Consider the following 26,389-nt stretch of genomic DNA (forward strand, 5'->3'; position numbering starts at 1 on the left):
AGCTCTCACAGGACGAGGAGGGGGAACTGGGCCCACTGGCTTTGGTGGTTTTGGGGCTTGCTGTTTTCTGGTTGAAATCTGTGGGCTTGCAGCAATAGAGTGGGATAGTTTAGTTCCAGCATAAACCAGTTCCTCCATTTTTCCAGAGAAGGTCAAAAGCGGGGATGCTGGAGAGAGGAATGACATATCTAGTGAGGAGTCCTGTTGTTCTGATGTGACCGGAGGCTGTGATATGTAGTCCTGGTTTCCCTGGCTGTTTTCCAGAAAGTCGTCCTTTGGTGCTGAATCTTGGAGCCGTTCTAATCTGACACAGTCTGACTGTAGCAAGCTCTGTGGGCAGGACTCAGCTGAGATTGTGTCCATGAGCAGTGGTTGTTGTGGCTGCGTGGTGTTATCTCTGTCCTTGTGGGATATGTCAACGTCATGTCCATTCAGGTGCTGGAGAGAAGTCCTGTGGTCATTCATACTCTGTCCAGGTGTGTGTGTGCCATTCAGGTTGAGTGGATTGGCACACACTGCTGAAGGATGATGAAGGGAGAAATAGATATTGTCCTTTAGCACTCTTGCACCCAGTCTGTTTGGGTGGATGCCATCCTGTTTAAATAGTTGTCTCTGACTCCAGAAAAGATTGAAGTTGTTGATAAAGTTCAATCCTTTTATGTTGCAGGTTTTTTGCAGCCATGTATTAAGTCCAAGCAAACGTGAAAACCTATTTGTTCCTCTTGCTGGAAGTGGTCCACTGATGAACGGCTGAGCTTTTACTGTTCTGAGTGTTTCAAAAAGTTTGTTGAAATCCCTCTTAAGGAGTTCAGATTGCTCTTTGTGAATATCATTCTTCCCCACATGAATGACAACTCGATTTACAGTCTTATGTTTCATCAGAATATTCTTAAGTTCCCTGTTTACATCAGAAACGGTTGCTTGTGGAAGGCAGCACGTAGTTGAGTCTCTGTTGCTATAGTTTCTGATTATTGAGTCACCCAATATCAGAGTTCTGGGCTCGGATGCGCTCTGCGCTGAGTGCCGCTGTCTGCTCGATCTTGAGCGGCAGTTAGCATCAGTGTTAGCTGCTGGCTGATTTGATCGGTGTTTAGTCACATTTATCACATTTGGGGATTCCTCACTCATATTCATTAATACTTCAAATCTGTTCTCAAGATGTATAGGTAGGTGGTGGTAGAAAGTCAGTGTTTGCAATCCTTGTCCTAGCTGTATCTGGCGTAGAGGAAGCTATTGCAGCAAAATGTGATGCTCGTGACAGTCTGATTTCTCGAGTGATTTTGGGTCTTGCTCCCTGTTTGTACCATTGATTAGTGTGTTGATCATTAGATTCATTGGACTCACCAGCTGTTTGCTGAGGGCGTCCATGATGACGAAGCTCTGTTGTGTGTTCCGTATGGTTTGGTAGTCCTGTAAGTAACTTTGTTTCAAGAACAGCAATCCGTTGTAAAAGTCTGTGGCAGTTTGTGCAGCAAGTAGATTGTTGATGAGGCATTCCTTTTTCTTATCCTTTTCAATGAAGGCAGCTGTGTTTTTCCTTCTGGAATGTAAGCTGATGGCGGTGGGAGGCTAGACGGATGAAAAATTCCACTTTTTTGTAATCCTCCAGTCCCGAAAGTTTGTAAATTGACGTTGATGCCAAGCTTTGTTGTTTGAGCACTATGCTGATTTGCTGAAGTTAAAATTATAAGATAAAATATAAAAGCGATAGAGCAAAGCGCAGAGCAGTAAGCAAAAGCGTCCGAACAGTAGCAGAGCAGGAAGTACTCTCCAACCAGAAAGTCAAAGTGTGCAACTGCTATGAATGCCCCTAAGAAATAAAAAAAACATTAAGCTAAATAATTTTGATAAGATAATAATTTAGCTAATAATCTTAGTTTTGATAAATGCAAGCTAAAGTGGTCTATAATTTTTATATAATTTTAATCATGTTCCTAAATGTAACGTTCTTAAATGTTTTATGGTAAAGTTGTTTTTTACTTTTAAACTATTTTCAGGATTATAATGTTAAATCTGCTTATCAAATAAACAAACAATCAGCATGACACAGGTAGCGCATTGTAATGTAGGCTGCTTACACGAATCCAAATGCAAGAAGGTTTATTAGAATAATACCAAAAGGGCAGGCAAACAAATCCAATGGGCAGTCCAAAAGCATAATCCAAATAACAGGCAATGGTCAAAACCATAAACATGAACAAGAATACAAAACAGACTATGAACAGGAAATAAGGAAACATAACTGTGAAACGCTCGGTATGCAGTTGTTACATACAATACTTCGCAGTGAGATGATGCCAATGAACCAGATATATAGTGAACAAACAGGAAGTGAAATAATGAACCAGATATATAGTGAACAAACAGGAAGTGAAATGGGAAGTGTGACATGACAAGGTTTAAAATAAAAGACTGGAAACAGAACATGATATCAAAATTAAAGACCTAATAACAAAACAAACAGAACACAAGACAAAACCCTTACATAACCCCCCTTCTAAAGGGCGACTCCTGGAGCCCACAAAACATAAACATATTATACAGTGTCCGTGGGTTCAGGACCTTGTGGCAAAGGCAGGGCTTGTCCAGAGGACAGAGGCAATCCAGGGCCTATGGAGCTTAGGAGTGACAATCTTATTTGACCCACAGAACACAGGGAAATCAGGAGTAACCATCTCGGCCTCTACATGACACACAGGTAACTTGGAAAAAGGAATCTCAGAAACAGGCCTTATGGTTGTGACAGAAAACTCAGGAAACTTAGGCTCAGCAGACGTGGTCGTGACAATAAGCTCAAGGGACTCGGATTCGGAACTTCCAATCGAAACATAAAGTGCAGGTGACTCATGTGAACCAGACGACTCAGGTGAAACCAGATGACTCAGGTGAACCAGACGATTTAGTTAAGCCAGGCGATTCAGACGATTCACTTTTGACGGAATGTGCAGGAGATTCAGGTTCGGACCTTCTAGTCGTGGTAATAGATAAAGTTGTCTAAAGTTTTATTAAAGTGTTCCAGCATTCAAAATAAATAGTAAAACATTTGTTTATTTCTTGTTGATTTAATATTACGTGAAACCCTTAATCATTTTAACAGAACAAACATTTAGACAGAACAAACATTTTAATGATATAAAGTTGTACATTATGCTGTACTTTTTATGTTCACTTTTGCTAACAATTACATTTTTGTGTACACAATCAAAATAAATTGAAACTGTAAACTTGTTTGAATGACATGTACTGCCACTAAGAGGCACTGTAAGCTCATGCTTTAACATGTATGACAGTGACGAGTCAATTAAAGATACTCAGTTCAGTTATTATTGTGTGTTTAGTTTGTTTTTACAGCTTTAAAGGATCCACAGCTGTGACACAATTTAAATCCATGATGGTCCTTACAGATCACTGTGTGAAAATAATTTGAAAGTAGAGATAAGGCAAACTAAAGATCTCCAAATGGGGTTGTGATCTCCAAAAGTGGGAAGTACTGCCTTGTCCTTGTACTTGCCCTGTCTACTGGATAAGTCCATTCCCCTATGTGCTGCCCCCGCCCCCATTAGGAGATTTCCAGGCATGTCATTCCCACTATTTGCCAAACTCGATTATGTTCACACTACTTTGTAAAAGTAAAATATTTCAGGGAGTATGTATTACAGGTTTTCTCAATTGCTAAAACACTAAACCCTACTGTCTGAACCAAATACTCGGTTGCCTGAATCCACTGATTGAATCAATCACTCTTTTGGCAAAACCAAAATCCTTTTCACCTGTTTATACACAACCTGCCAACACGTTTTCATTGTGATGCACCTGTGCTGCATAATGGTGAGCACAGGTAACAAAACTCAAACACAATTAAAGCACAAGTGTCACCACTTGAACACAACTACTCAAAATTCATCACACTTGTGGCTAATGATGTGAGGGAACATATACAGTAATCCAGTTCAGAAAGCACTGGTTTATGAGGCCCTACAATGGATAGAAATCTGAGAGGAAGAGTTTGTGTGAGAGGAGGTTGCGGTGATCAAGGTGGTCAGCAAAAACAAAGAACAGTAATATCTGATGAAATGAGAGCTACTGTGATTGACCCGGGTGTGCCTCATAAGTCTTGAAAAGTGAAGCCTCTGGCTCTTTGATTGCCCCCTGGTGGCTGGCTGCAGTACAAGTCATAAACCCCACCCTCTCCATTCAAACAAATGGAACTCTGCTTTAAATAAAAAAAATATTTGAAGAGTTTGGTTCCAAAACGCAATAAACGCCATTTTTGAAAAAAATGAGTTACTGCCAGAATCAGTATTATATCAGGTCAGTATTATAAAGTAAATTCTTAATTTTATGCAAAATCCAATTTCCGCAGTGTTATTCTGTCATCTTTTCTCCCTTTTTTCCCAAAATGCAATAAACGCCACTCCCCCTTTTCTACAGAATGCCATAAATCCACTCCTCCACAGATTACAGCGCACCTCACGCAATGTAAACAAAGAATGGCGGCGCGCTGAGTACACAGAGTCCTAGTTTTCCTCATCTACTTTGTACTTCGTGATCACCAAACAAACAAAAACAAAATAATCCTTAATAGCATTGATAAACCTGTGATAGTTTTCTGTGACGGGAAAGAAACGTAAGCCATTAACATGTAATAATTTACGCAGAGGAACTCGGGAGACCGGTGCTTGTTTGGCCGGGCTGACAGCATCAAGTTACTGTCATGATAACACATTGACCCCAGAGGATCTTATCATTGATCCCATAATTTTACTCAGTCAACGAAAATCGAGCAGGACCAAAACATTTTACAACTGATCGCTTTGAAAAACGTTAAGCCAGGACGTCAAGTATAACCGATGACTTCTTAATATCACAAAGTAAGTGTTTTGATTAATAACATTAATGTTTATATTTTTAATTAGTGTGTACAACTAGTCAACTAAATGAATATAACATGGCAAGGATGAATGCACATTTATATAGGCGATTGATTCAATAGATTTATAGCATTTTTAATAAAAACTTGTCATGGATTTATTGCATTCTGTGGAAAAAATAATCCGTTTTTATAATAAATCTTTGAAAATCAAGTTATGGATTTGAATTTTTTATGTTTTTATAACCTAGAGATGCTATGTGAAAGTTTGTAACAGAAAATAGTGGTTTTCATCTTGTCACTTTCTTGGTATAGAAAACACGTTTTTACCGAAATTTGTCAAAATGGATTTATTGCGTTTTGGAACCAAACTCTTCATTTACACTTCCAATAAAAGTTTCCGATGTTTTGGTCCTTTTAGGTAGTTGATATCACGCTGATATATGTTCAAGTGTTCATTTTCATGATAAGTTTCATTTTAGCTAGTAATGCTAGATGCTATAGAAATGTGTCTTTATGATTGGCGTGGTTGAATTGGGCGGCCAAGCGTTTTGGCGTAAGTTTGATCCCTTCTGTGCATGCATTGGCTCCAAACTGACGTTTTTACGTAACATGGCGGCAACCATGGTTGGACATTTTTGGCTTCAATTCATTACAATGGATGGAGGCAACGACGCGTCGTCCATCTTTTTTTACAGGCTATGGATTGACCATGTTCTTGTCTATGGTATGAACATGAGGGAGGCTGGACAAAGGGTACAACCAAACATCAGTAGATTCACTGTTTCCACCATAATTCGAAGATTTAGAGAAGAGGTAATTACCCTTTTTGACGTTATAGTACGGTATGTAAATGTTAACAGCAATTACTGTATGACATACTATATACTGTACTACAGTATAGTGTAAGTAAATATATGTTTCAGAACATTACTATACTAATGTACTGTAGTATTCTAACGGAGAGTTGGTCTAACTGTTTGTAGGCCTAGTATTCCATGTATATTTTTGTAACTCCATGTTCTCTTTTTGTAGAATTGAAAGACTGCCGCATGGGGGTGGGAGGACAGGTATGTTCCACCCCACACCAAGAGACCCTAATTGTTGTTCAGCAGAAGATCAAAGTCAAAGAGCAAAGATTCCAGTATGTACAGGTTGGCATATATCCAGACACATTCAATGTTGATTACGTAGTGATTTACTGTAGTGGCCTAAATCACTTTTTCCGTATTACTTACAAAAATATACATATTTCTACAGAAGGTTTTTCAACTGGATGCAATGGAAAGACCCCATGAATACATGTACATGGATGAAGCTGGGTTTAATCTCACCAAAAGGAGAAGGAGAGGCTATAATGTGATTGGCCATTGTTGGTGTTCCTGGGCAGCATGGTGGCAATGTCACATTATGTGCTGTCATCGCCAATCATGGGGTTGTCCACCATGCAATCGTGGGGTTGTCTACCATCATGTCAACCTGGGGCCCTACAACATTCACCAGCTCCTCATTTTCCTCAATCAAATGCAAGATGCTCTGTTAGGGCAGCAGGATGAGCATCCCATCTATGTTGCGGTTTGGGACAATGTTTTCACAGAGCCCTCCAGGTTAGAGAGTGGTTCAATATGAACCAAGGTTTTATCAATCTTTGCCTTCCACCGTACTCCCCTTCCAAAACCCCATTGAGGAATTCTTCTCCTCATGGCGATGAAAGGTATATGAGCGCCAACCTTACACCAGGGGAAATCTCCTGGAAGCCATGGAACTTGCCTGTGGTGACATAGGTTTGGAGGCATGCCATGCATGGATATGGCATGCCAGGGGTTTTTCCCCCGTTGTTCCCCCAGACAAAATGTGGCCTGTGATGGGGATGAAGTCATGTGGCCTGACCCAGTACGGAGACATGATGCTGTGGCTAAGTAATGCACTTATTGGTATATTTTTGTACTTTATTTTACATGGGCTTACTGTACACAAGTGGCAAACATATAAGATTTATGTTTGTTTTTACAAGTGCTACGTGTAAATGCACAAGATTTCTGTTTTGTATTTTTGTACAAGTGCTAAATGCACAGTTTTTTTGAATTGAATTGAATTGAATGTTTGTTTATTCGGTTACAAAACAAAATATGTACAGAAAATTCATTACATACAAACAAAAATAGTAACCGAACAGGTGTAGGCTGAAGCCGCGGCTTATTGCGCCTACCCTATTTACAAAACAACATCTACCCATCACATTTTAAACATAAACAATACCTGCATAAACATATACGTAGATACACACATACATACATATATATACATATATACATACATACACATATATATACATATACATATATATACATACATACACACATATACATACATACACACATACATACATACAGATATTCATATACATACACATACATTGCTTGCATTGTTTTATTTTATGCACAGCAATTATACATAAACAATTTTCTTAAGTATTCATATATTTATCAAAAATTAAAATTTTAAATTGTTTTTTTAAATAATGAATGGAATTGCTCCTCTTAAGTTTATCGGTGAGACCATTCCACAAATTGACCCCTTTTACCGAAATAGTATTTCTTTTAAGATTTGTTCTGACCATTTGTTTTTTAAACATGTTCTCTCCTCTTAGGTTATATTTCAGGTCCCTATTTTCAAACAAACATAGTATATTTTCAGGCACTACTTTCCTATTAACTTTGAACATAAAGACAACAGTATTGAGACTAACTAGATCGGGAAATTTCATTGCTTTAAATTTACAGAATATTGAGTTTGTCGGTTCATTATACGGTGAGTGATTGACTATCCTTATGGCTTTTTTTTGTAAAATAAAAATTGGATCTGTGTTTGTGATGTAAGCATGTCCCCATATTTCAACACAGTAAGACAAATATGGAACAAAAAGAGAACAATACAGCATATACAAAGAAGACGTATTTAGAAGATACTTGGTTTTATGTAATATAGCAATTGTTTTGGACAATTTTGATTGAACATGAGCGATGTGTGGTTTCCAGGATAATTTATGATCTAATATTATTCCAAGAAATTTGTTTTCATTCACCCTTTCTAGTGCCACATCATCAATCTTTAAGCTCATGCTAGTTTCAATTTGTCGATTACCGAATATAATATACTTAGTTTTACTTGGATTCAAAAATAATTTATTTCGGTCAAACCATTCCTTGATTCTGGATAGTTCACTAGTCACGTCAATAATTATTTGGTGAAGATTATCCCCAGATACATACAGTGTTGTGTCATCTGCGAATAGAACACATTTTAGCAAGTTTTGCAACATGCATTTAGCCTACAGTGAACAATAAACATTTATTTCTCCAGGTTCATGTCCTGAGCATTGTGTTTTCTAATTTTCTATGTAGTGTTTAGTGACTTTTCCGTAGTGCTTTTAATTTTGATTGAATAGGGGCACGATTTGACAACATAGCTCAGTTTTAGGCACAGATTGAACTGTTTTCAGGTGAAAGTTTGGTTTTGCAAGAAGAGTCTAAGGTTTTGTGAATGTAGCTTGAAAACTGGATTTTGTGTTCACAGATTAGAGAAAAGGAGAGCAGCTTTCAAGAAATGTGTTTTAGCAATTGAGTAAAACTGTCAAGGAACTATAAAAAATCTTCATTCTTTATGATTTAATTTATACCTGTAATGGTGGTTAAACTGGTCAGAGGTTCTCCTCGGGGGACGGACCTACGTGTCCTGACATTTTCATGTATGCAAAGTGGGATAAGTGTCATGGAGTGACTTTTAGGGCGGAACCAAAAGTGAGAGGAGAGGTTCCGCCGGACCAAATTTCACAAACACTCATCACCTCCTGAAACTCCGGGCAGCTGAAAATCAAACATATTAACAACAGGTGTGGTAATGAAGGCGGCAATTCACGATTGGGTGATTAAATGAAGAGGAGGAATATAAATGGGGCAGTGAGAAACCAGAAGGGCGATTGACTTCGCGGCGAGTTCATTTCCGCCAAAGGCGGACCAAACCACACACCCTTTTGAAGAGTCGGAAGGCCCCGCTGATCCGGGGATCGCTGGAACGCGAGCGGAAAGAGTGCAGGGCTAGAAAGGACGAAAGGAAGGATGTGTTGTTGTTTTGGAAAAAAACGCCACGAGAGTCACGCATGTTTTTGGGGAAGAAGCGCCACGGGTGAAGCGGTGAGTTAAACACCCGGAAGGAAGCAGGACAAGCGAGGCTCTGGAGGATTTTGTGCTGTGTGCTCTGAAGGATTGGATGAGTTAACAGGGTGAGCAACGTGAACTTTAAGAAGGAAACATACTTACTTTTGTGTGTGTTGTAGTCAAAGGCACTGAGAAGGAAGGCGGCCTGGGTGAAGTCGCGGTGGAACAGCAGAGCATCCGGTGAGCAAACTGTGGAGAGAGAGAGAGAAGATTATCAATACAAAATGTGAGTAAAACGGATTTTGATGCTTGCTATTATCTTCGATTTGATATTGATTTCGCAAAGTATAGCTGCTTTCTAAACCGCCCCAACGTGTATGTGGACATCAGTGGAGGAGTTGAAGTGGCGGAGTTGAAGCCCTGTGGTCTTGCGGGTCTAATCCGACCGGTCGAATATTGTATGTGTAACAGTGAATCCAAGTTTTCCCCCAGGACGGGCCTCAACCCGGTGCAGAGTACGGACCTTATTGTATCACTGGAGTGTGTGTTGAGTGCAGTGGGTGAGCTTTTCCTTGACATGTGTGCACTTGAAGCTTTGCAGTGCTGTGCCGTCTCTTTTGCTGTCTGTACTCGCCCTCAGGTCAGAGGAGCCCCTGCTGGAACGAGTGAGAGCTGTTGCCACCAGTAATCGGCCAAAACTTACGACGGCCTGCTGCCATCTTTGGCCCAGAGGAAACGGAGGCGTGTGAGTTCATTGTTTGAGGTATTGTACAGAGCTAAAGCAGATCCCTCCTGTATGTACTGAAAACCTAGAGTGGAAGATTATAATGACGATCGGTACTTACAGTATTGTTCAAAGTAATAGCAGTACAATGTGACTAACCAGAATAATCAAGGTTTTTAGTATATTTTTTATTGCTACGTGGCAAACAAGTTACCAGTAGGTTCAGTAGATTCTCAGAAAACACACACCCCTTTCAACTAATTCAACTAATTGCCCAATTGCACAGCCTTAAGAGCGTGCATATCATGAATGCTGGGTCTTGTTTGTTTTCTGAGAATCCACTGAACCCACTGGCAACTTGCTTGCCACGCAGCAACAAAAAATACACTATAAACCTTGATCATTCTGGCCAGTCACATTGCACTGCTATCATTCCGAACAAGACTGTACCTGTACCCAGGCCAGCTGACAGTCTTGCCTGGGCCCGGGACAAGATAATCTTGGAGGGCCCCTCGGCCCCCCTACTTTTTACTGGTAACAAGACATTTGGCATTATCAGATTCATGACCCACGAATATTGCATTATTATACATTGTATTCAACATTTATATAGTAGTTAAATGTAGTACTGACACTATATACTGACACAAAATAACGTTTAATTTATATACTGTAACGTCAACCCCCTCTTTTGAAAACCTCTATTTTCTTCTTCTCTTTCTTCTCTTTTCTTTTCTTTTCTGAGCACCGGACTTGTGCTGACCAGATATTTTGAGCGTACTGAACTTCAAATCAAATGACATCATAAAATTTTTGATCAGTGGCCAAACCATTTTTGTGTTGGGCAGGGGGTTTCTTGACCACTATTTCAAGTATAGGAAGAAAACAAATAAAAAGTTTTTTTTATCTCAAATACAGTCACCTCCATAAATATTGGAACAGAAGCACATTTTGTGTTATTTTTGCTGTTAACCAAAATGTATTCCAGTTACAGTCATATTATGAATATTGGCTTACAGTGCACACTCTCAGCTTTATTTTGAGGGTATTCACACATCCATATTGGCTGAAGGATTTAGGAATTACAGCCATTTAATATGTAGCTCCCCCTTTTTAAAGGGGTCAAAAGTAATGGAACAGTTGACTTAAAAGCTGTTTTATGGATAGGTATTGTCTATTTGTTAAATAATTTCCTCATGAATGACAGATGTTAAAGATCTGGAGTTGATTTTAAGTGTGGTATTTGCATTTGGAAACTGTGGCTGTAAACCCAAATCATTTGATTCAGGGACATCTCAATGCAAGTGATACAGACCATAATTAGGTTTCAAAAACACAACACATCCATCAGAGAGATGGCAGAAACATTAAGAGTGGCCACATCAACAATTTGGCACATCCAGATAAAAAAACAACACAGTGGTGAGCTTAGCAACATTAAAATCCTGTATGTCTAAATGGGATAACAGTGGTGAATGATCGCATTATCCTCTCCATTATGGTCCTGTCCCAAATGGTACACTCCAGACTTGTGGTCCTCCTCAGAGTCCACACTTTGATAACATCACGTAGTCCAGACTTTAGGGACCCTTAATACGAGTCCACGTGGGTGCAACGGAGTCGTATTTTGGGACACTCGAGCGTCACACCGGAAATAGGTAGAGAAGTTGCCCGTCAGTGTGAGCTCCTCCCTTCCGTCGTCTGATTGGTCTGATTGCCCTTTCGCAAGGACTTCTGGGTTGGTAAAGTGCGCGAAGCCTGCTGCAGTGCGGGCTTCGCTGAAGACCGCATCAAGGGGGCAAAGGAGGCGCTGATGACCACACTTCAAAGCGTAAAAATGACAGATGGGACACCCTACGGACTCGTGGACTAAGCGAGCACGCGCAATTTAAGGCCACGAGACCGAAAGTCCACATTTTATTTTAAACACGAGTGGTAGTTTTATTGTATATCGCGTATAGCGCAGACAATTTGTTGCAAATTCAGAATATGAGAGAATACACGGTTAGTATTACTACAGAACACGTGCACGAGCATACCGCATCATAGGTAGGGAGAGAGCTCGGACACAGACTCACACCAGAACGGGTATGTGTGGTAATGCTGACCTTTTGTTAAGTCACTCATGATGAAATCAGCCATCTTCTCTATCAGTGACATCCGTGACTGTTTTCGCGAAAAAGAAAGTAAAAGGAACACGGAGTTGAAATACTTTTGACTGTGGAGAGAGCTGCGCGGCTTTCAACAGGAGAGAGAGGGGAGGGGCGCGCGCTTTTGAGGCGCTGCATGCAATGAGAGAGGGAGGAGGGAGGCGCGCTGAGCGCTCACTACAATGAATATAGTAAAATTAAAATGTAACTGGTAATCATGAAAAATCTATTTGTGGCGGCCAGTGTTGATTCTGTGACAGATAAATCAATGTATGGGAAACATAGGTTCCAGTTCTGGGCCCCCCCTCATCCTGGGCCCGGGACAACAGACCCGTTTTTCCCCCCCTGTCGGCGGGCGTGCCTGTACCCAGAGCTACAGCTAACTCACCTTGTACGTTCTGAAAGTCTAGAGTGGAAAGATTATAACAACGATCGATATTTACCTGTACCCAGAGCTAAAGCTAATTCACCCTGTACGTTCTGAAAGCCTAGAGTGGAAGATCATGACGACAATCGATACTTACATGTACCTAGAGCTAAAGCTAACCCACCCTGTACGTTCTGAAGGCCTGTAGCGGAGAAATATTCCATTAATCGTTACTTAACTGTACCTAAAGTTGAAGCTAACTCGCCTGGTGTTATCAGAGACCTAGAGTGGAGGAACACAATAACGGCCCTCATTACTTACCTGTGCACGCCTTGGCATCCTGTAAGTCAGAAGGGGGCGACAGCGAACTACTGTACTCCAAGTCAAGGTTAATTCGTCTCTTGTAACTTGAAGGCTCAACGTAGAAGGGAAATTACTGCAATCAATACTTACCAGAACCCTGAGTGGGGGAACAAGGCCGCTGGAGATGAGGCCGAGGAACCAGGTAGTGCTGTTCACCTTTCCTTAAAATTCATAGTGTGTTTATTCTGCCTTCAGGAAGAAGAGAAGGGCGCCATGAGAGCAATAAAATCCCCAGGAGGTGCGACAGGGACAAAGGAGCTCCGTCCTGTCCTTTCCCTGCAGCTACTTACCCTTGCTGGCTGGTCTTCCTTTCCCCCTTCTCTGGACCACTGTCTCTCCCTGGAGAGAGAGAGAGACCATATTTTAGATTTCCCCTTTTCCATTCCCCAAGTTGTTCTAAATAATTTAAATAAAGTTTGTTGAAATTTTAATTATCTCTCTCGTGTGTCTGGCCATTGGGGTGCTTTTGGGACCTCCTCGAGGTGAAACCTAGGGAGGGGCGTGACTCACAAAGTCTGTGGTCCACTCCGACCTGTGACATAAGGGCTTGGATTGAGTCAAGGGGTGGCAGTGGCCTAGTGGTTCATGTAGGTTGTCTACAAACTGGAAGGTTGGTGGTTCAATCCCCGGCTCCACTGGACCAAGTGTCGAGGTGTCCTTGAGCAAGACACCTAACCCCAGCTGCTCCCGATGTGCTGGCTGGCGCCTTGCATGGCTGACACTGCCGTCGGTGTATGAATGTGTGAGTAAATGGGTGAATGTGAGGCTAATTGTAAAGTGCTTTGGATGGCCATAGGTCTGTTAAAAGTGCTATATAAATGCAGTCCATTTACCATTGGAGGAGGGGTTAGTGTTATGTTGCTTTGGGATAACACACATCAATTTCGGGAGTTACAGCTTTTTAGAAAACCTAGGCTCTGCCTTGATATATGATACAGTAAAGCCATCCTGAATTGGTAAAAATGCTTTTTGTCTTGTCTGGGCAGTATATTGAATGCATTTATTATAGATTTACTAGACATTTTATTTAAATACTGTACTAAAGCCAGGACCAGCTCGACCTTCAATCTGACAGCATTGAGCGCTCCAAAAGTACAACAAATTCTGTGGCAGTCGTAGCCTACATATAAAAAATACTGGGTTGTTTTTAACCCATGCTGGGTAAATATTTGACTGAACACAAGCTGGGTTAAAAATTTCCCATTGCTGGGTTGTTGTTGTTACCCAAGCATGGATTAGTTAGGTTAAAATCACAAACTTCTTATGTAGAGATGGAAAAGTCATTGGGACATGATACCATATCCTTGCCTAGATGCAATCTATCAAGGCCAAAGTCCACCTGTCTCCAATTGTCTAAGCTTGGGTTATTAAAAAATATATATCCATTCTAATGGCACTGAATAGTAGCCTCCTGTTTGAAGCCCATCCATCATCAGATAAAGGAATCCATACAACAGTGGTGGCTTGTGACTGTTTTCCGAGGGGAGCAAATTCAAAATACGTGTTTGGAGTATTACGTGTGTTCCTTGTGTTTTCAAAATATGTGTTTGTTGCGTTATGTGAACCAGTGGGTTCATATCTTTTGAAGCATAGCGAAACATTTGTGAAAGAAAAACTATTTGTTTTTTTTAGCTTATTTACAGATGAGCTGTGTTAAGTGGAAACAACACTAAGTTATGTATGATCTAAAATGGCAGCACTTTGGTTTCATGTTGGTACATAAGATGATTTTTGGTTCTTGCGTGTCTCGATGCATTTGACAGAGTCATGAGGCTCTGTGTTTTCAAACACATCCCTACTGAAAAATCCAGCTAAGACCAGCATACGCTGGTGAGCTGGTTTTATCTGGTCCCCAGCTTGGTTTTAGCTGGTTTTGCTGGTGTAGGAAGCTGGTTTTGCTGGTGTAGCAAGCTGGTCTAGCTGTGTTTTGGTCCCTTTTTAAGCTGGTCTAGCTGGACTTAGCTGGTCAGGCTGGAATACCAGCTGGCCCACCAGCATGACCAGCTTTGTCAGGCTGGGAGGACCAGCGTAAACCACCTTAAACCTTTTTCAGTAGGGATGACCACTAGCCAGTGCCATTACAAAGCTAGGAAGGTCCAGGATATTATTTACTGTAACTTCGACTGTCTTATAAAATACTATGAAGTACAGATACCTAAAAAAACAGCTACTTAAGGGTATAGCGGAAGATTTTATTTTTCCGGGTGGCTCATCAAGACTATTGGTGTATGTGTGGTGAGCTACGGTTTCAGCCATTCATTGCAGCTTGCATTCTTACCGCATTTTTTTAAATGTTGGAGGGTCACAAGAGAAAAAGTGTCTACGAATCGTATAAGAAGAGAAAGGGCTCTGAAGAAAGAAACAAGACCCCAATATTTCACATGCTGCTGGTGTGCGCTAAAAGCACTGGTTGGGCTTCCCACTGATGCCTCAGTAGCGAAGTTTCTATTCGACAGGTAAAGTTTGGCATGCTATTTTGATGAATCCATTTAAAATCACTGCTAGTGTAGCAGTACGGCACCGAGTGGGTACTAGAATTTATTAAGATTTATCACACTTTTACCAGATGACAATATATGATCGACTACGCCACCCTGGAAACCCAGGGAAATAGCCCTAAGGGCACACAGGTTCGTTCTGAGTGGGTGGGTGAGAGGACATGAGGCAGGTATAGCAAATGTAGAAAAGCTTTATTCGTCAGTTTTCACTAAATAGTTGGAAATTTCCCTTTAAAATTTAGACTGGCATTATAAACATGATCAACACCATCAATAAGAAGCTACTCAAGACACAACATCTCTCAATTTTAAGAAACTCAAAAGCAGAGGTATCTGGAGGTCCAGGCCGGCCGCCAAAATTGGAAAACTCGCCCAAATAATCCACTACAAATACCCACACACACACGTGGAGGGTTAAAATGCTAAAAGACACACCGCACTAAGTGTGAATACACCACACCAAATTATGACGGCACTGCTTGCATCCTCCAGAAACCCCTAGCTCCTGTAAAAAAAGACAAAAATTGAGCACACAAAACATGAATACAATCAAAAAAATTAAACAAATCAACTAATTCAAGGGTCTAACCACTTTACATAATTAGGACCCAATACCACAAAAGAAATTGACATTAAATTAAACCAATTAAACATACATACGAAGGGCTTCAAACCAATGGAATTAAATAGACTGGGGCCAGATAAAACACCCAACCAGTTTGCACAGTCAGAGGAATAGCGAGCACAATACCCGATAGCAACGTGCAGTCGAGTCACAACGGTTGCTATGGGGATGAACGTTGAGGCAAAACAGCGACGCAGTCGCAATTATACACGATCACAGTTCATCATTGGTACGCTCTCGCGAATAGCCCAAAAGGCTGTGTTATGCAGGGAAGTCCTGCTGAGCAGAAAGATAATATCAAAAACAGAAACAAATTAGTAACACACGAATCTATAAGGGTACATACCGCAGAATGATCCCGCCGCACAAACCGCTTTGCAGTCGCGCACCATCTTGCAGTGCAACAGCTCAGAAAAGAACACCATGCTTTCAATGACATGCTATCAATGCCACCGAAAACAAAAATGTAAATAATTAGCCACGGTCAATTTCTTGCTATAAAAAAAACCCGGCTACTCATACCTGTGTGGCGTGGGCAGCCAACACACAGCAGATGTGGAAGCCAGCTTACAGCCCAAGCCTGCGGCAACCACGGATGACGTCACAAGGCCGATACCAAGATGCATGCCATATGACAAACACACATCCCTTATATCAACCAAGAAATGGGCGGGGCTTAATTTAAGCACAGGTGAATGAAATCCACACTAACGAATTCAGTCACCCTGCTACACTAGTAAAAGTTGATGTGAGCTATGATTGCGATGCTAGCCCTGGCACAAGTCATGAACCGCGCAGACACAGTAAACATCTCAATGTATGAGCCATGCAGAACCGACAGCATGCTCTCTCGTGCATACGTAGACGTTCCCTCTCGGTAGCAGGTTGAGTGTTGCGCATTTGCATTTAAAAAAAAGTTTTAAGACCCAATTTTAAAGTTTTTGTTTTATTACAATGATGAAAATAATTTTTAAAAATCCACATCCATAGTAACTCCTTACTTGTATTTGTGTGCTCAAAGAAACCAAGCAATTACTTTATTAAAAATGGTTAGTGTTATATGGAAAATTAAGATGAATTTTAGGAGTGCTGGTCTCTTCTTGATCTTGACTTGATCCTGTTTTGCATTGGTCAGGTCTTGTTCTCATCTTTGTCTCAGTTCAGTTGATCTTGACTACAACACTGGGTGGCAGTATAAGTTTATGATCTTAAGTAACATTGTATTCAGTTTAGTCATTCATGTGTTTTTTATTTGAGAAGGGTATTACCACAGCTTGGAGATCTTTGAATTGGGGGCAGGAATTTGCAAAATGAGGTGGAAGATCCAAAAGGGGGCGTGGTTTCCTAACATATTTTTGGAGTTCACACACCAACTTGGAGAGCTCCAGTCTGCAATAATATCTACTTTCAGCATTTATTTATACTTATTTGTTATCAAGCCTACAATAGAGGGTAAAACAGAGCTAAAGTCTCTTCAACCTGGATACTGAATGAAACGTGGCAGAAAATCAGGGCCCGTATGTATAAAACATCTCAGAAATGCTCTTAAGAATAGTCTTAAGCTATGACTTAAGTGGCAAAAAATTCTTAGTAAGGAGTAGGACCAGTCTTAAAAAAAAAGGCGTTTATAAAGAAGCTGAAAGCAACTTTCAGTAAAGTGTAAGACTCATTCTTAAGTGCTGACTTAAGTGCCGCAAACTGAGAACTACAATGATTTCAACCTAAAATGGCCACCCTTAACCTCTGAATCAGCCAATAGAAAGCCAGCAATGTTATACAGTCACAGCAGCATGTGACACCATACATTCATGAATACATTAAAATTATATGTATTTAAGTATTTTAATTTAAATTGCTTAAAGAAATTTTATTACAAATAAGTACATGCATTTATTTTACACGATTTTGCACCATTTTGATTAAGTTTCAACATGTTAATGAAATATACAAATGTAATGCTATTTAAAAATTAAGATGATGAATCACATCATTTTGATTTTACTCACAAGCTGTTTATAAAGAAAAGACTAAAGTTTGCAAACACTTAGATAAAAAATACTTTGATCAAGCCTGAACAAGATGATCCAGTTAAGTTGGATTTCTCCACTTAAAGGCGGAGTCCATGATGTTTGAAAGCCAATGTTGATATTTGAAATCACCTAAACAAACACGCCCCTACCCCAATAGGATCTGGACCTTCTGTTGATAGACCCGCCCCACACATACGTAACCCGGCATTTGATTTGATTTTATTGGCTATAAGTGTGTTTTGGTAGTCGGCCCGTCTCCTTTTCCAACGCGTTTTTCAAACATCGTGGACTCCGCCTTTAAACACAATTGTAATTTTTGCCATCTTTGTAACTTTCACATTTGGCTTGCTCACTGCTAACATTATGTTTTGGGTCAGGGTTGTATACTCTATTAATATCTCTTTACATGTAGTGAAGTCACTGCAATCTTGTAGATATTTCACAATTTTATTGTAGATTTTATTTACATTTTATGGTATTTTATTTACCTATCATAAAATGTAAAAGCGTCTCTACTTAAAAACTTACTTCAATTGGTAACACCTAATATTTAAACATTTTTACCTTTAATTATTTCACTTAAATTGAGAAATTTAAGTTGAAAAACATTTTTAGGCATTATCAATAATTTGATCCAACTTTAACTTTTTACAGTGTATATATTTCCTGCAGATATAAAGCTGGTAAAAACTTCAGGTTCTTTATAATGGACTCGGGGGTGGAGTGTGTTAGAGTGTACCGGCGCTGAAGGTGTAAAGTCAATGACAATGGAAGAGTATATCCAATCCAGGTGTTTATTTTTGTGCAAAAATCGTGGTTCCCAAGCAAAACGAAAAACATAAAGTGACAAAACTAAGCAAAGCAATAAAGAAAGAAAGAAATATACACAGTATGCGTGTGTATTTCGACTATGCCACTATCTAGGCCCAGAAACACAGTACTTCCACATGCAACAAAAAAACTCCTCAAAACGGCTACCAGAGACCTTTTATAGAGTTAGGCTCCTCCCACTTCTGGAACATACCATGTGGAATTTTATAAAGCATCATATAACTACACAAATACACAACAGTAACAGTTATTATTATTAATGTATTAACGTGTAGCAAATGTGCCAAACTATTGATCTAAAAGTAAATTGCAAACAGAAAACCATGGGAAATTCTAGTTTTCCTAATTTCCCATTGTGATGTCACTAAAAATGGTAGGGCTCTTCCTACTAGGCAAATGTAAGCCTTTAAAAATGTCAGCTTTAGCTGCACATGGGTAGTGGTGGTGAAATTAAGCTTAGAATAAAGCACTGATACTTCTGTTACTGTTTCGAACCATGATTCGAAGCTTCAAAGAGGGTGTCGAAAACAGCTACATCTTTTTTTATTTAATAAAACATATAGCAGTCACTTCTGGAAGAAGCTCCATCAGTGAAGCAAAAAGCTGATGAAATTCAGATGAATATTAATATCACGTGTACAAATAAAGCTTAGACAACATGTATGTGAATTGTCAATATAATAAATGCATTTACTCATTCAAGTGTGGCAAATCATTTCAGTATTAATTAATAAGAGGTAATATTCATACGATTCGTTACTGTATTTTATTGAATAAGGTTCACACCCACAAGTATATGTACATACAATACTATCTGTAAATAACTGATAAAAAAAACCTCTAGGGTTTGAAAGCTTTGACACGCAAAGCGAAGCGCGCATGTGACTGAGCAGAAAGTGAAGCTTCATTTGTCATTGGTCTCGTGCTTTCTATGTTAACAACACAAGCTTTGAATCAAGGCTTCATCTGGCACACCCACTTTTGCTCGACACAAGCTCTGAAGCCTCGCTTCATATGTAACATCCCTACACAGTACAACAGCGTTCTAAATGTATATGTGCAGTTGTTACATCCCAGATAGCACAGGTACGTCTGCAAGATGTCTGGTAAAGATCTGGAGATCTGGAATACATCTGGTGTGTAAAAACGTCTTATAAAGGTCTTAGAAAGAGCTGCTTTACATACATTCTAAATCAAAAACGTCTTGCAGATGTCTTCAATATGTCTATATGACATCTTTTAGGAAACGTCTCAGAGACGTATTGCAGATGAGCAAACAATCTAAATAATACGTCTTGCAGATGTAAATGCAGACATCAAATAGACGTCTTCGAGATGTTTGTGTGCTATCAGGGATGGGGAAATAAACTGTTGTTTGTAAAAGAGATTGGTGAGTTTTCTTTGTGTTTTGCATCCTATAACAAAACACTGAAACAAAGCAAAGGGCTACAAAGGCATATGACTCCACATAAACAAAAGTAAACACACTTTACAATCTATAATATCTGATGTTATTTTGCCGGCATATAGATTGTGTGTGTATAATGGTGGAAATTGTTCATGTGAGTGCATACATTTTAGCAGTTCTTTTAAAATATAAGGCATAGGTCACAGTTAATCTGTGACATTTCCCCCTTCCTGTCAAGAACTGTAGTTGTCAAACAGATGTTAAAACAAAAATCATTTTATTATGATGACGTAGCGCATGCATTTCCCGGGTTCGATCCTAAGATCTATGCATGACAGTCAAGAGCACTATTGGAATTAATCTGTACTCATTTAGTTTCATATTCTGCACTAAGTCTTTAATGATCCATCCCAAACTGTTAACTTTCCTTTTACCATGATCCCAACATGTCTCAATTATACCTTTTGTTGGGTGACTATCCTTCTGACCTTTAAGGTTCGCCCAGTAAGCCAGTATCAATTGCTTCCTTCTTAAATTAATTGGCATCTCTCCCATTTCCACCTGTAACGCTGGTACAGGAGAAGAAGGATAAGCCCCGCAACAAATTCTCAAAGCTTGTGATTGAATTCTCTCTAATTTTTCCAAGTGTGTCTTTGCAGCTGAACCATATGCTATACAACCATAATCTAATATAGCTCTTATCATTGTTGTGTAAATCGTTTTTAATGCCAATCTATCCGCTCCCCATTCACGTCCTGAAATACATCTCATTACATTTAATATCTTCTTACATTTTTCCACCATCTTATTTATGTGTATACTCCACGTAACCTTTGTATCAAAACACATCCCTAAAAATCGTATCACTTTAACTTGTTCTAACTTTTTATAATATAACTTCATTTTTAAATGTATACTTGCCCTTTTATTTAAAAAAAAACATGTATTTGTTTTTTTCCACTGAAAATTTAAAACCCCATTTATACGACCACTTTTCAACATTATTTACCACTATGGCTTCTTCTTCGATTTTATTGGCGATTGGCAAACCAGCTTAAAGGTGCATTACCGCCACCTACTGAACTGGACTGGAGTGTGAGCAGCAGATTAAATAAAAATAAACTAAAAAGAAAAACTATTATAGTCTGTCAATTAATCTAGTAGTTTTTAGGAATGTAATTACGTAGTCTAGACACTTCTAAGTTGATTTCCCCAATAAATACTCTATTGTCATGTTTTATTGTCCACCTTGATTTTCCAACTTCCTTCTAGCCTCCTCATATTTCTTACAGTGTATCAGAATGTGTTCTACAGTCTCTTGAGCTTTACAATAGTCACATAATAACAAATATGGCTGACCACCACATGCTCCACTTAAATAAGATATATTAGTATATTAGAGTTTGGGTTTTGTGGGTGTGAGAAGACGTACACACACTTGAAAATGGCGGGCTCACGTGTGACGGGTGGACATCGAGAGCCACGGAGTCCTACATAACGTTCACCGTACATTTTATAAACAAAGACTGGGAAATGAAGTCATATGTCCTGCAAACCCGAGCGATGCACGAAACGCACACTGGGACACACATTGCTGATGTACTGAAAGCCGCCGTGGGCAAGATAAGTCTTAATGCCAAGCTGCCAGTGGTTGTCACCGACAATGGCAATAGACTTAACAGGATACCAACATGTAAGATGTTTTGCTCATGTTTTAAATCTTGCATCCCAACGTGCGCTGAAAATACCTGGTGTTACCAAGGTACTTGTCAAAGTTAGGAGGATCTCAACATTCTTTCATAGAAGCACGACTGGAGCAGAAGCACTGAAAAGAAACCAGAAACTCCTTGGCCTCCCCCTTCACAAGCTCATCTCGGACATGCCTGTTCGTTGGAATATTGCCCATGAGATGGTCTCCAGGTTTCTTGAGCCACAGAAAGTTGTTTGTGCTGCCCTCTTAATGTGTTGTATAAAATTAATAAGTTTGTAAATAAATAGTAATACATATGATACATAAACTTCCTAGATACAATGAATAAACAATGCCATCAATTAAGACCTTACAAAGAGATATCAATCCGAGGTGGAAAACGATCTCCTATGCATGTCCTCAGACCTGGACCCTAGATTTAAATCCCTTTTATTTTTGTCACCTGAAGAAGTGCAAGACACGTATGCAAAACTACAGTCAAAAGCTGCAGCTTTAAAGGAGGATGATCCAGTGCCTTGTGGTGATGTTCAGGGGGATTTAGAGGAAGAGGAGACATGCACAGCAAAGAAAAGAAAGTCTGCACTTGTTGATCTTCTTGGTCAGACCTTCAAGAAGACCTCTTATGTCTCATCAGCAACCTCAATTGCAGAGAAGGAGATAAAACAATATCAAGATGCTCCTTCTCTGCCTCTCACTGAAGATCCACTGTTGTGGTGGAAATCTCAGCAACATGTGGGTTCTATTTTGTTCTCAAAATTTTTTATTTTTGGATGCACTTTACGTTGGGTACATTTTAGATGTATTTTATCCCTGATATATTTATTTTATTTTTTATTTGAAAACAGTAGCCCAAAGGTTTATGTTTCTTGCACTTAATAGTGTCACTGTTCATGTTTATGAAGGACAATCACATAGTATTGTTTACACTGAATCTGTCCTCAGCCTAACAGCTACTTTGCACCCAAATGGTGTCACTGTTAGTCGAAGACATAGTATTATAATTTATTACTAGCAGCAATGTTACACTAAAATAGTGTCTGTGACTGTTTTGTTGCAACTAATAAGACACAAGTTGTTATTGTGTTTCATCCAAAAAAATAAATGGAGATTCATTTTCCTAATTAAAAAATATTAAATTTCTTAAAACATGATGTATTGTGAGTTATTACAGATAATATAGCGCACACCGCAGCACTATCGGTACCGCGAACAGTGTATTGTGTATCGTGAAGTAACAAGTGATTCCAAGCCCTAATCTTTATGGTATAATCTGCTAGATGAGGTTTCATGCTTTTCAATTAATCTGTGAGTTTTAATTTCACAGCTCAGCAAAGTGATTTTAAGTGAAAATGATTATTTTGTCAAATGGAGAACACAGCGTAATGGGAAGGTATTCCAGAACGTAAAATTAATGTTCCTCACCAGGGGCTTCTTTGGGGGCCAACGGCCAGGGTTTTTTGGCCCATTGAATACCTTGGGCCAAAGCGGACATGTAAGGTTATTTTTTTACCCAATGCTGGGTAAATATTGGACAGAATTTATAGTGTAGGTCAAAGTGTGTCAGAGTAAACCTCTACATCTTCTCATCTCTGCTTCCAAACAGCCTCTTTGGTTCTTCATCTTGTTTGTTGTGCAATTTCGTTCCTATTGGATCCAGGATGGCGTAACAAAGGGTTGTCATGGTCTTGTCAGACTTCTGTGCTAGATTAAGGTCTGAGTGCATCTGACAGGACCATGACAGTATTATGTTCTGTGTGGGGACATGTGGAGTCATATTGTATGTGTGGCTTCCACATGTTCCCAGTGTCTTGTCGCTGTCGTGATCTTGCCATACCTTAGTAAAGGTTCAGGTCTGTGTTCTGAGGGCAAGGTCATGGCAGCATTGTGGTCTGTGTGGGAACACGTGTTTTCACATGTATTTGTGTCACGTGTTCCCAGTGTCTTGTCACTTTCACCCTTATGTACTCATGTCCTACGTAATTAATTATGTTCACCTGTTCCCCATTGATGTCGTGTCTTTATAATGCCCTCTCGTTCTCTGTCGTGTGCGCGTTCGTCGTCTAATATTAGTGTGTTGAAAATCAGTGTTCATGTTATCCGTGTGTTCTGAGACCTGTTCCCGAGTTTATGTTTGTGTTCCATCACAGTCTTTAGTTCATTCTCTGTTTTACCCCCACGTGGGTTTTTTCTGTTCCGTGTTAATAAATTCATAGTTTATTTTTGTACATCTCTTGCGTTTGGGTTCTCCTTCAGTTTTCCTTTTTTCGGTGTTAACACACCGTGACATAACTAACGCGCCCAACAGAACCCAGCGAGGATGTTTTCCAGTAGCCGCCTGGCGATACGGGGAAGGGGTTACCGTCCCGCATACAAGTCGGGTTACGAGTTTTATGACCCACTCGTATGCGGACCCAAAGCTAACGCCAAGCGGAGACCAACCGAACCTGCCAGACCCCGCCCGACTCCGTCCAGCCCGAGGGGCATTATGACCGGGGCGATCAGGCTGGGGAGGTCGACTCAACCTGGACCACGTCACCCCTCAGCGTTCCAGCAGAACTTTGGGACTCATTTTTCTCACCTTGGACATTTTGTTCCCCCTGTTATTGCCCCACCACCCCTTCATTATGTACTATTTTTGTTAAATCACCCCAAGCCGTTTGTTACGTATGTTTGTCTACCGTTGTTGTTTATTGTAATGTTTTTGTGGGTGTCTATTGTACAGTCTCTTGTTCCTCGTGTTTGATGTGTTGGTTTTTCATGGCGTCTGGTATCTGCCTTTTAAGAGGGGGGTACTGTCATGGTCTTGTCAGACTTCTGTGCTAGATTAAGGTCTGAGGTCCTGGCGAATGGCGGCTCCACCCCATAGCGGTTCAGCAGGTTTGGAGACATTTCGGCAAAGCGCAGATAGATCTGTTTGCTTCCCCAGAGACGACTCATATTGTATGTGTGGCTTCCACATGTTCCCAGTGTCTTGTCGCTGTCGTGATCTTGCCATACCTTAGTAAAGGTTCAGGTCTGTGTTCTGAGGGCAAGGTCATGGCAGCATTGTGGTCTGTGTGGGAACACGTGTTTTCACATGTATTTGTGTCACGTGTTCCCAGTGTCTTGTCACTTTCACCCTTATGTACTCATGTCCTACGTAATTAATTATGTTCACCTGTTCCCCATTGATGTCGTGTCTTTATAATGCCCTCTCGTTCTCTGTCGTGTGCGCGTTCGTCGTCTAATATTAGTGTGTTGAAAATCAGTGTTCATGTTATCCGTGTGTTCTGAGACCTGTTCCCGAGTTTATGTTTGTGTTCCATCACAGTCTTTAGTTCATTCTCTGTTTTACCCCCACGTGGGTTTTTTCTGTTCCGTGTTAATAAATTCATAGTTTATTTTTGTACATCTCTTGCGTTTGGGTTCTCCTTCAGTTTTCCTTTTTTCGGTGTTAACACACCGTGACATAACTAACGCGCCCAACAGAACCCAGCGAGGATGTTTTCCAGTAGCCGCCTGGCGATACGGGGAAGGGGTTACCGTCCCGCATACAAGTCGGGTTACGAGTTTTATGACCCACTCGTATGCGGACCCAAAGCTAACGCCAAGCGGAGACCAATTTGGATTTGAGTGATTTACCACAAGAGGTATCTAACACTATTGCTGCTGCATGAGCGCCGTCTACGAGACAGGCTTATGCCCTTAAATGGAACCTGTTTGTCGACTGGTATTCTTCCAAACGTGAGAACCCCCGAGAATGCTCGATTAGTGTTGTGCTTTTGTATCTTCAGCATCGTTTGGAGAATAGGCTGTCACCATCCACTATTACGCCATTCACCCGTAAACGGTAGGACAGTGGGTCAGCACAACCTGGTCATTAGATTTCTCAGAGGCGCTCGAAGGCTGAATCTTTTGCGTCCTCCCTCTATTCCTCCTTGGGACCTGTCCTTGGTGCTGAAATCACTCCAGGAAGCCCCGATTTGAGCCTCTGCATAGTGTGAGTGTTAAATTTCTTTCTATGAAGACGTTAACTCTCCTTGCTTTGGCTTCTGTTAAGAGGATAGGGGATTTTCATGCATTTTCGATCGATGATTCGTGCCTTCATTTCGGGCCAGCTGCATCCAGCATAACACTGAGACCCCGGCCCTGCTTCTTGCCCAAAGTTCCCACCACTCCTTTCAGAGATCAGGTGGTGAACCTGCAAGCGCTGCCTTTGGAGGAGGCAGACCCAGTCATGGCTTTGTTGTGCCCTGTTCGTGCACTACCTGTGTATATAGACAGAACGCAAAGCTTTAGGACCTTAGACCAGCTCTTTGTTTGTTACGGTGGTCAGCAGAAAGGAAAAGCTGTCACCAAGCAGAGGATGTCCCATTGGATTGTGGATACTATAGCCCTTGCATATCAAAAGCAAGACGTGCCTTGTCCATTTAATTTACGTGCTCACTCTACACTCGGGTTCACCGAGGGTCGGCTCGGAGCCTCTATTTTGGTGCTGCACATTTGCAAAAACGTCACAAAAACTGTTTTTGCCTCTCCTCCACCGCCCTGATAGCCGATGTTGCGGAGCACCCGCTGTCAACTTATCACTGGTGTATTTCTGTAATCCTGTGTAGGCTAGGCGCCCACATTTGTCCCCTACGTGGGGTTCATTTGTTTGTACAGTCCGTGGGGTT

The 26,389-nt window shown here is 40.5% G+C and overlaps 1 protein-coding gene and 3 long non-coding RNA genes across 4 annotated transcripts in view; 2 read left to right on the forward strand and 2 right to left on the reverse strand.

The window, feature by feature from the left end:
• The window catches only part of LOC141351464 (uncharacterized), a 461,703-nt gene that overhangs the window by 65,819 nt on the left and 369,495 nt on the right, over positions 1–26,389 (reverse strand). The window lies entirely within an intron of this gene.
• The window catches only part of LOC129431620 (scavenger receptor cysteine-rich type 1 protein M130-like), a 60,650-nt gene that overhangs the window by 19,821 nt on the left and 14,440 nt on the right, over positions 1–26,389 (forward strand). The gene's annotated exons all lie outside the window — the stretch shown is intronic.
• LOC141351448 (uncharacterized) lies at positions 9,451–13,062 on the forward strand. The gene is made up of 2 exons (XR_012359709.1): positions 9,451–9,790; positions 12,827–13,062. It is a non-coding gene; the product is annotated as an uncharacterized lncRNA (long non-coding RNA).
• On the reverse strand, positions 15,602–16,488 carry LOC141351437 (uncharacterized). The gene is made up of 3 exons (XR_012359693.1): positions 16,277–16,488; positions 16,101–16,194; positions 15,602–16,030 (listed from the first exon to the last, which is right to left on the reverse strand). It is a non-coding gene; the product is annotated as an uncharacterized lncRNA (long non-coding RNA).

The sequence above is a fragment of the Misgurnus anguillicaudatus genome, chromosome 1, assembly GCF_027580225.2.
Source record: "Misgurnus anguillicaudatus chromosome 1, ASM2758022v2, whole genome shotgun sequence".
Taxonomy (NCBI): Eukaryota; Metazoa; Chordata; class Actinopteri; order Cypriniformes; family Cobitidae; genus Misgurnus; species Misgurnus anguillicaudatus.